Raw genomic sequence first — 10,942 nt, forward strand, 5'->3', positions numbered from 1 at the left:
GGTGGGCTTTTGCTCTGTTTTTAACTCCTACCCTTCCCCCTGTCAGCCACTTCCAGCCACCCTGTCGTGACCGCTGTGTTCCTGTATATATCAGATCTTCAATCAACGAGATCCAAACCCTAACCTCATTTGGATGTTTTTTCAACAAAGGTCAAAACTTATCTGTCCACTGAGACCCCTTCACTCTAAAAGGAAGCGTTTTGCTGTTCATTAATTCATTCAGATGAAACCAGCAAAAATGTCAATGTAACAAATTAGATACTCATTGATTATTGGCTTAAAAAAGAGTTAAAAGTTCTGTCCTGGAGAAGTGGGCTGGGCTGGTCTTTAAAGTGAAACACATGTCATCCTTTATTGTTCATACAGGCTCTGGAACTGGTACTTTATCTGTGAACATAGAAATTGTCTGTGTCTCTGTTCTTACCTGCCTGTAGGCCAAGGTTTGGAGGAGATAGGCTACATTCAGCTATGACCTGGCTCTAGAGTGACCAGAGGTTACCAAACATCATCAGCAACAGCTTAGGGTCCAACAGTGCAGAGCTGCATGTCCCCCAGAGACATGCACTAATAGAGTTACAACAGGAGACGCTGCCCATCTGCCAGCAAGGGAGGACCATCCAACTCCATAAAAGTTGGAGTTGGACTTCACGTTCCTTATGGGTCCCTTCCTACTCAGGATATTCCATGATTCAGTGATTCCATAATATAAAGCCATTCACTGCTAACATCCTTATGCAACCGCCAAGCAGGATGAGCAGCATCCCCCTCTCTCCCCTTGTACCAGCCTTGGGTTGTGTCTTTGCTCATCACAGAAGAGCCACAGGAGGATGGAGCAGCAGAGATAGCCAGAAAAAACGTTTGCAGCTGAGGCAGGATTCAGAGCAGTGCTCAGGGACAACCTCAGCAGCCTCCAAGAAAGAAAAACTGGAGGCAATGGCAACAACTGTTTTGAAAAGCACAGTGCAGTCACTGTCAGGAGCTGATTTAAACTGTGTGTGTGTTTTAATCAAAAATCTGGATTGAGGATTAAGTTTGAGAAAGAAATCACATAACTGTATTTAATTAATCGAGGCTTTAAGTGACCTAAATGGAAATACTCTGTAATGATAACTCCTTCACTGGCTTAAGACAGGTTGTACTGATGATATGTATTATGTTTCCCCTACACTGAAATAACCATGATTAGTTCCCTACCTGGGTGAGTCCCTTTGCCCTAGTAAAGCCTATCCATCATCCTCTTATGAGGTCTGCACAGCCACAGCCCCTGCCCACACACAGCACCTCACCAAACCCATCTCACCTTGCCATCACATGTCACTGCCTTTTGAAAGCTCTCATTCACACCTGGCTTTTAATAAACCAGTAATGTGTCTGCTTTCTTCAACAGCAACATGAGAACACAGCAAACATTTCTCCTATCAACTCCAGACCCCTCTGAAAGGGAGCATGACTGCAGCCTAGTTAAACTACAACAGGCATGTCCTTGGCGAGCAAGGATGTGATGAAATACATGCTTACATCTGAGGTTTTGTTGTTTGTTTTGTTGTTTTTTTAAAAGGAAAGGCTACATTCAATGGCAGAAAAAATTGATTTAACCACATAAAATGTTACAAGCAAAAATCAGAGGTTAGAAGTAGAGTTGAAATGCAAACCATTACCTCCATTATCCAAAACAGGCTGTTTATTTACAGCAAGAAACTGCAGAAATGACTTGGCTTAATTGTAATTAAAACCTTTTGGTATCTTTAGAGCACCAGAAGTGTTCCACGCAAAGGTAGCGGGGCCGTGAGATGCTACGACTTAGAACAAGGACATCTTGGGCTTCAACGAGAACAAAACAAAGCCCTGACAAACAAGATATTAGCTAAAAACAATTCCGACTATGGTTTGTAATTGAATTTGTAAAAGGCCATTCAGCAAAACTAGAGCTAAACTATTCGCAACATGTATTAGCTGAAAGAAGCATTTCAAGTGAGAAAGGATCATCCATCTGCTGGGGGTGACACAGAAGCTGTCTGAGCTCTGTGTGCCTGCCTGTGCACCCAAGCCAGCATCACACAGCCCTCACTCCTCCCTGGGACACCTCTGGGTCTTTAGCACTATAGACTCCAAAGCCCAGCTGATCTTTCTAGGGCGTCAGCTAAGGCTCAGAAACAGAGACTTTCCCATCCCATCCCATCCCATCCCATCCCATCCCATCCCATCCCATCCCATCCCATCCCATCCCATCCCATCCCATCCCATCCCATCCATCCCGTCCCATCCCATCCTGTCCCATCTATCCCGTCCCGTCCCGTCCCGTCCCATCCCATCCCATCCCATCCCATCCCATCCCATCCCATCCCATCCCATCCCATCTATCCCATCCCATCCCATCCCATCCCGTCCCATCCAGTCCCATCCCGTCCCATCCCATTCCATCTATCCCATCCCATCCCAACCCACCTTTTCTACCCATCCCATCCATTCCATCCCACCCATTCCATCTAAAGACTGATGCCAGAGCTGTGTGTTTCCATTGTGTTCCACAGTGAGCCCCAATTCATGCAGATTTTGAGGCTGGACCATAGTGTTTTTCCACCTGCAACAAGGCAAGCCAGGTCCAGAACTCCCTCAGGAGCCTGGGAAGTAAGGGAAGGAGGCATGGATGTCATCCTAGAAACTTCTCGTATAATAAGGCCAAGGAAAATGTTCAAATACAACAATTTAGTTGTAGTCAGAGCGGGTCAGCATGCACTTAGGCTGAGAGACATCACTCCCTGAGTCTAAAAATTGTGTGCCTTAACCACGCATCATTTTCTTCCAACGTTTGCAAAGACAAACCTGACAGTTGAGCAGCTCTACCCAACTGCATGCAATGGAGAGGAGAGGTGCTGCAGCTGTGCAGACCAAGGAGGTATGCTCAACAACATGGCTTGTGCTAACACCATGCCCTCTTTACCTTGTCTGCAGTATATGTTTCCTCTGGCTTGGTCTGCATGGTACACGGTACAAGTTGGGTAAAACATAAGTATGCTGACTGCATCCACACATTAAGCCAAGACAAAGCTTCAGCTGGGGCTCTATCCAATTCTTTGGCAAATCAAGGATGGGAAAGGACACGCGGATGGCTTGTTCACTAACCCACACTCTCCCTGCCAAAGAACTGTGCCAGAAGTTATCAAGAAAGCCGCAAAATGAAAGCATGATACGCTGTGGTAATTATGTGTGCTTGGATATAGTTTTTTAACAAGCATTCTGCCTTTTGGTAAATATTCTTTAGCAACTCTGTTGTCCCATTGCAGTGCACTTGGCTGCAAAAGCAATCTCCTCGTCCTTGTTAACACTGTCAGTGCCACTCCTTGCCAGCTACAGGAGGGCTGGAAATAGCTGGGGTGTTTGGAGGGACCAAGAGGAGCTGAGCTCAGTGACACCAGTGAGCATTCAGTGCCTTTTCGAAGGGGGCAATGATAACATCACCCAGTGGTTACTCACAAGACAAAATTCCTTTCAGATCCCTCCAGCAGAGAGACATCTCTTGGATGTGCCACCAGCATCTGTCACTGTCCCTGTACCAACCACGCAGTTTGCAACACAGCTTTGAAAAACTCCTTCCCTTGCATAGTAAGAGTCATCTGTTTGAATAAATACACAAACCAGTTGACTGGAGGCATGTAAATATTTACAGGGCGTGCTCAAGGAGGGCCAGAAACCAATACATCACCTGAAAGAAGAATACATGCTCAGCGACCGTAAAGACCTGAGCTTACATTTGCCCTGAGCAATTACAGTTAAGTAACTGCAATACAAGCACATATTTAAGCACTTATGCAAGGAAAAGGGGGCTGATGACCTCGATTATATTTGCATTGTGTTTCCTGTTGTTAGCACTTCCTTGGCGGAATGACTGCAATACATCTTGGGCTCCAATCTCATCTGCCAGCTCCATGAGGCTGCAGCCAGTCACTGGGGAGGCCCAAAAATGCTTAGCAGTTGAGCTGTATTTCTTCCTGAGCTCCTTTCTTCTCCTATCCTATCTCAGATGTTACTCATGTCCCCATGCTGCCATGCAGAGGGGCTCAGCAGGAAGAAATTCATCCCAGACCTCCCCTGAACATCACACACATCAGGTGGGCAATCATTGCACTGTCTCACTGCACTGTCCCATGGCCTGCCAGGTGGCTGTGCTGCAATGGCATGTTTCTGAATAGTTTGATTGCTGTTATTTAACAACATCATTTTTCAAGCTCGGGACTCCGTGCAGCTATGCATCCCACAAATATTAAGTTCTGGAAGGGGAACTTGGAGTGATGGAGCGCATCCAGAGTAGCGCCACAAAAATGATCCCATGGATGGAACAGTTCTCCTACAAGGTCAGGCTGAGAGCTAGGGCTGTGCAGCATGGAGAGGAGAAGGCTCTGGGGAGACATGAGAGCAGCCTGCCAGTATCTAGAGGGGGGCTGTAAGAATAGACAGACTCTTCAGCAGAGTCTGATACGATAGGACAAGGGGAAATGGTTTCAAACTAAAGGAGGGGAGGTTTAGAATGGACATAAGGAAGAAGTTTTTTATACAAAGGATAGTGAGGCACTGGCACGGGTTGTCCAGAGTTGGCAGATGCCCAATCCCTGGAGACACCAAAGGTGAGGCTGGACAGGGCACCTGATGGAGGTGTCCCCATTCATTGCAGGGAAGTTGGACTAGACAACATTAAAAGGTCCACCTCAATTCAAATAATTCTATGATAATTAAGGTGGTGTTTCCTCCTGCATGGGCATGGGGCAAAGGTTCCTTGTTACGTAGAGTTTTCATGATATTTTGCATGCTTCATTCAGCACACAGTACACCTGGGCTGGGAATGGTAAGGTGGTAAGGGAGAAAAGAAGAAAAAAAAACAAAACTCCTGTGGAATAAGCTTCCCTAATTCTTGGAACGTGGAGGTTTATATATATTTTAATGGCTTTTTTCTGTGTAATGTAACTGGAGAACTTGGTTGCAGCAATATCTTGGGGCAATGAATCCCCTAAGCTATGTAAGAATTGCTCACAAAAGTGTATTTTTATCAGTTTCAGTTCTGTTGCCTTTCAAGTTTATTCAGTGTCCCTTTGAATGAGACACTCTTGTAATTGTCTAAAAAAAAATGTGATTGCCTGCTTGACCTTCTTTATGCCATTTATTACAGTCATTTCATTTCCTATTCATTCTCTCCCGGGAAAAAAAAAACAAAAAACAACAAACCAGAGACAATATCATCACTCTAGCCACACTTGGAAGTATTTGTATTGCCTGCCTTGAAGCCTTTGTTGTTTCCTTGCTTCCTTTTGGATGTGGCACAATCTGAACTTCACACCAGCTTCAATGTGGGAGCAGGATCTCACTTGAGAATAGCGTCAGCTTCTTCTACTTTTATGGTTTGGGGTCATATTGCAGTTGTAGCTTCTCACTCTTTTAGTCAAGAGGAAAGGAATAGAGAATAAAGCCACTGTGAGACACCAGCTTGCCCACAGTCCACTGCCATTATCTAATCCTTGCTAATCCTAATGTCACTCAGTAGCTCCATGTCCAGCCTCCATGTTCTTCTGAGTCCTCTGCAGGTTTGTGATGTCCAGAGCTGATCATCCTACTTAATTACAGGACACTTGCAAAGCCAGATAATGACCAAGATAATGACTTGCTCCAGAATCCAACTCTGTAGTAACAGTGAGACTCAAGCACTTACTGCAACCTTTCACCTCTCAGTAGAATTGGCTCTTGACCCATCACTGCAGGATACCTTAGCCACTGAATGGACTCCTGATGTGATATACTGAAATATTTCAGCTTCAGGATTTTTCCTTCATGATATATGGTTTCCCTTCTATTTTTTCAATGGAGTTTCTCAATACTTATCTGGTCGTTGTTCTGACTTACCCATTGCCACCAAGCTCAGACCTGCCAGGTAGCCATTCCCAGCCTTCCAGTCTCTCCAAGCTCCGTTCAACGGGGATTGTACAACAGTTCCCCAGGCCTGGAGCAAACACAGCACCCATCCCACATACAGACAACCATGTGTCCCAGCACAACAGCATCACTGCACTCTACCACGTCATTCACAAGCTGGCCCTGCTTCGTTGTCTTGATAAGTTCCACACAGAGATAGAATTTCTTCCTGGTGTTGGGCGGGCTGTCAATGAATGGGATGAAGCAGCAATGAATTACCAGCCTTCTGCGGGGGAATATGGGATGGGATGTGGTCCAAGACCTGCCAAAGCTCTTCCCCAGTTATTCTAAGGTTTTGCTGTTCAATGACAGGCACAAAGCCCCTCCTTTAGGCTGGATGCATTCTCCCTGCAGCGCTGGGGGCTTTTCCCAGCCTAAGAATGAGAGACTGGGACTCGGAAGAGGTAATCTTTTAGAACATAAATGGCCAGGCTGATTTACTTCCAAACACAAACAACAACAAAACAGAACAACAACAACAACAAAAACCTGCTGTTGGGCAGGGAACTCGTCTGCCAAGTTTCAACAGACCAAAATTTTACAGCAAAGTTACAACCACTTTAAATACCATTGTTAGCTTATTATGGAAAAGCTGGCAGACCGTCAGCTTAAAAATGCTCCTCCGAGTGGTGTTTCACCATGATACATACCCCATGTGAGTCAAAGATCCACACGATAAAATCTGGATCCCCATGAAAAATTATACAAAAAAAAAAAAAAAGATCCTTGGCCGCATCCCCAGTGATTTGCCCAGCTCTTGGATGTTTCCAGAGTTTTCTCCAGTAGCTCACTCCCCTCCACCAGTCACCTCCCTCCAGAAGCATCCTGCCAGAGCCACGCTTATTGCCTCCCAGTGCTGGGAAATTCCCTTCTCAAGCACAACATGAGAAGAGGAACAACAAAAGTCTTGAGCTGAGCTTGAAGAGATAATCTCTGATAAGTAACAAAAAAAAAGAATACTAAGATTATAGTCAAGGGACCAAACTGGAAAGCAGCACTGAAGTGCCTAAAGCCCTGACACTGACAGCAACAAGGAGACATCTCAATAAATTACTGAAAATGTTTGTTACTACTTGCTTCTCCTTGGAAGGTTGCAGAAGAGAGGACAGATCTCAGCCTCTATGTTGGATGACCCTTCCGAGGAGCGTGGGAGTGCTAAATTCTGTCAGTGCTTTATTAAAAGTCACAAAATGGAACCACAGAATGGCTTTGGTTGGAAGGGATCTCAAAGACTGACCGTTTGGATGATTTCTCCTGAGGACACCAAAGCAAAGCCAACCCCCCAGCAAGACATCTCTGTGGGAAACCTTGGCCAACACAACAAAATCCAGTGGGGCGTGGGGTGCAGAAAAAGGAAATCTGATGATGTGTGCATGGACCAGCTTCAGCCCTCTATGATGTTGCTCTTTGCCATTTTACATGTCCCTCTCCCCAGCTTTGAGATTAAGTGGGATGGAGCCTCCCATGCCATCCAAGTTGGAGGGGAGCAGGGAGGTGAAGAAGAGCCACAGCCTCATTTCTCCTCCCCAGAGTCTGAGCCGGGATGCAGCATCACAAAACACACACATTTCAGAGATGCTGTTGGGGTGCAGCTTCTGACCACCTCGTTCTGCAAGTTCACATGGAGCTGAGAGAGCTGTGGTAAGCCCCGTGCTTCGTTTGCATTCATTTTCTTCCCAAACTCTCATTACCCAAAAGAGAAAGAGAGAGGGAGAGTGAGTGCATTCAAGTGGAAATGGTTGGAGTGCACTTAGAGGAATTTAGCCAAAAGGAAAAGGATAGATGATGGTGGCTTTTTTTTTTTTTTTTAAATTTTTTTTTTATTCTCTCCAAAAAAAAAAAAAAAAAAAAAAAAAAAAATCCTCCAGAACTTAAAACTGTTTTAATCAGCTGAAAAACATACGTGGGCTTTACAGCTCTGAGACAGCTTGCACAGGCTCTGATAAATGCCTATCGCTCATTTGCATACGCTAACAGCTACACTTTAATCAGCCTCCTAATCCCTGATGATATTAATGAATTTTTTTTATGCTCTCTCTCTCTCTCTTCCCCCCTCCCACCCCCCCCTTTTTTTTTTTTTTTTTTTTTTTTTTAGTATCATGTTTGCTAATTCAAAACCGATCAGCGGCTTCTGTGTGCCTTTTTTTATGCAGGAAATAATGGGTGAGCTTGGTACTCCTGTTATCCTGCTCTCACAAATAATTAAGACTACAAAGGGTACAAATCAGTCTGAATGCACGGCACAAAGGCTCAAGCTATGCAAAGGTCTTTTTCTCTCTCTCTCCTCTCTCTCTCTTTCTCTCTTTTCATTTATTCCCTTCTTCAGACAAGAGGTGGCTCAGGAAGATACTTAGCAAAGAAATGAACCGGTCACTCCCAAAATGAAAGAGTTTCCCAACCATTTTAAATGCTCCCGATCCGCATTTGGACTTCATTCCTTTTTCGTGTTCACTCACACTGTCACTTGGCGCGTCCTGCTTTTGGGAAGGAAACAAATGCCTGTTGGAAAAGTCATTGAAAATCTGCACCTTTGTTTTGGTGGGTTTGCTTTGCTCTTTGGGAGGGCTTGGCATGGCAAAACGCCCCAAATTCTGAAGGATGTAGGCCTGGAGAGGTATTTTTTACAGGGAAAAGGAGCGGCAGACCAGCTGAATCCATTGGGTATGGAAAAGAAACACTGCGTAAGTCCAACAAGTGTAGGGGAATTGATCCAAATTCCTACCAAAGACCTCTTGCAAGCTCCCAGACCACCAGGCAATGGTTCCCTCTTGTGGCCAAGGTCAACTGGTAGATCCAGCTGCTGCCTGCACGCAGATCCTGCCCTTCTCCGCTCCCACCCTTGGGTGCAGCCAAGAAGACTGAAGCTTGCATCAGACCCACAGCAAGTTGTCTCTCAACACAGTAGAGTGATTGCTTTCCAAGAGATCCCTCCTTTGGAGCACCTTGTCAAAGAATCATAGAACCATAGAACAGCTTGGTTTGGAAGGGACCTCAAAGATCATCCAGTTCCAACCCACTGCCACGGACAGGGTTGCCAACCACTAGGTGTCATCTTGAAATTGAGTATGAAAGTAGAATTTCTGGATGCTTCTGGAATTAGCAGGCATCGTGAGACTCATTGCTCTGCAGACCAACAGATGGCCAACAAAAGCATTACAAAGTCTGGTTTGGGAGGAACACATACAGACCAATATGGTGGAGCAAACAGAGAAGAATCTCAGAAATGTTCTCCCTCAGTATTTAGTGACAAAGGACTGATGTGAAACCACCAGCCCTATCTTTGACAACTACCCCAATAATTCAGTAAGCACCACGTCAAGTCACACTGGAGCAGAGGGACAAAACAACAGCAGATCCTGAGTGGGTGACAAAACCAGGCTTTATGGAGTGCGTAGAGAAACCAGCTGACTGGGTTAACAGCAATTAGGAGTTTTCATTAAAGCGATCAAAATAAGGATTTGCATAGACCCCCCCAAAAATGGCACAGCATCAAAAGAAAACCTGCAGGCATGTTTGAAGTGCGCGAGTCTAGACTTGTGAATTCAAGAGGATTTTCACATTAGGAAGCTGGGAAAGGTTGATACAAAAGATGCATTCTTAGTCATGCGTTGGGAAGATGCAAGCAAACTTCTCTGAAAGGTCATCTCAGCACTTACATCCTTGAGGTCCCGGCCAACCCAACCCATTCTCTGGTTGGGTTTCTATGATCTTGCCCAGTGAGGTTGGAAAGAAACACTGACAGATGATCTGATGTTTGGGATGACCATGAGCATCAAGAAAACATAGAAGGACTTAGGTTCTTTAGTGGAGCTTTTGCTGTTAGCCAGATGAGAGCAGATGAATCAAGTCAGGTACAGATTCTCGGTAGCAAAACAGCTTGCCAGGTCCAGGAAGAGCTCAGATGGTCTTTGAAAACCTCAGGCCAGGAAGCTGCTGGTGATTCATGGGAATGTCAGTGCAGGTTTTCTGGGCAATATTAGTGTTGCAGCAATGACAGAAGGTGAGTCAGTGACCGAAACCCTCGCACAAGGCTTGGTACAATTACATAAAGATCTCCCTCTGAAAAGGAGTTCTGGTCAACTAATCTCTCATGTCTTACAGTGAAGAGGCACTGATGAATTGCAGAAAGTCCAGAACAGCCCAAAGATAACTGGAAATAGAATAAGGTTTGTTGTAAAGAGAAACTGTCAGAGAAACATCAACGCTGGAACGTTTTGAGGTTAACAGGGAGCTTAAGACCCCAGCAGATGCAAAGTCATTTTGGTCAGTGGCTGCCTTGCAAGATGATATCTGAGCCACTGTCTAAAACATACCAAAACTATGCTTGCACTGAAAAAGAAATACTGGCAATTGTTTTAGATCATGAGCGTTTTCATGAATATGTTTATGGGTAGAATTCAATCAAGGTAGAAAGAGACCATAAAGCACTAGGAGCCATAGAGCAAAATCCATTGTACAATGAGCCACCTGGACTTCAGAAAAATGTAATGAAATTGCAAAAGTACTCATTAAATGTGAAATACAGGCCCAGTAAGGAGCTTAGCAGATACGCTTTCAAGAACACCTATAAATAATGAAAGCAATGAACTGCAGGAAGAGGAGTTTGAAGTAAATATGAGTCAAGTACTACCCATGTCTGAAATGAAATTTGACAAGTTCAAACAAGTAACACAAAATGACCCAAGTTGACAACAGTTTGGGGAAAGTAATTCTACACAGATGACCAAAGGAAATATCGAGCCAGTGCTGAGCATAAAAACTTATTGGGACTGGAGATATGAAATTGCAGCAGTTGATGGAATTGTGCACAAAGAACATCCTGTCATAACACAATATCGGCACGAGGTCAGAAATGCTAAGTGTTTTTCAGAGACAGAATCCTGTGGGTTACTGCGAGGAGAAAAGGGCTGTGAGGGCCTCAGGTCTGAATGCCACCATCAAAGGGAAGCGTGGTGCCTTCCATACATTCAGCAGCCGTGCTGAG

The sequence above is a fragment of the Phasianus colchicus genome, chromosome 10 (assembly GCF_987193195.1).
Source record: "Phasianus colchicus chromosome 10, bPhaCol1.hap1.1, whole genome shotgun sequence".
NCBI classification, from domain to species: Eukaryota; Metazoa; Chordata; class Aves; order Galliformes; family Phasianidae; genus Phasianus; species Phasianus colchicus.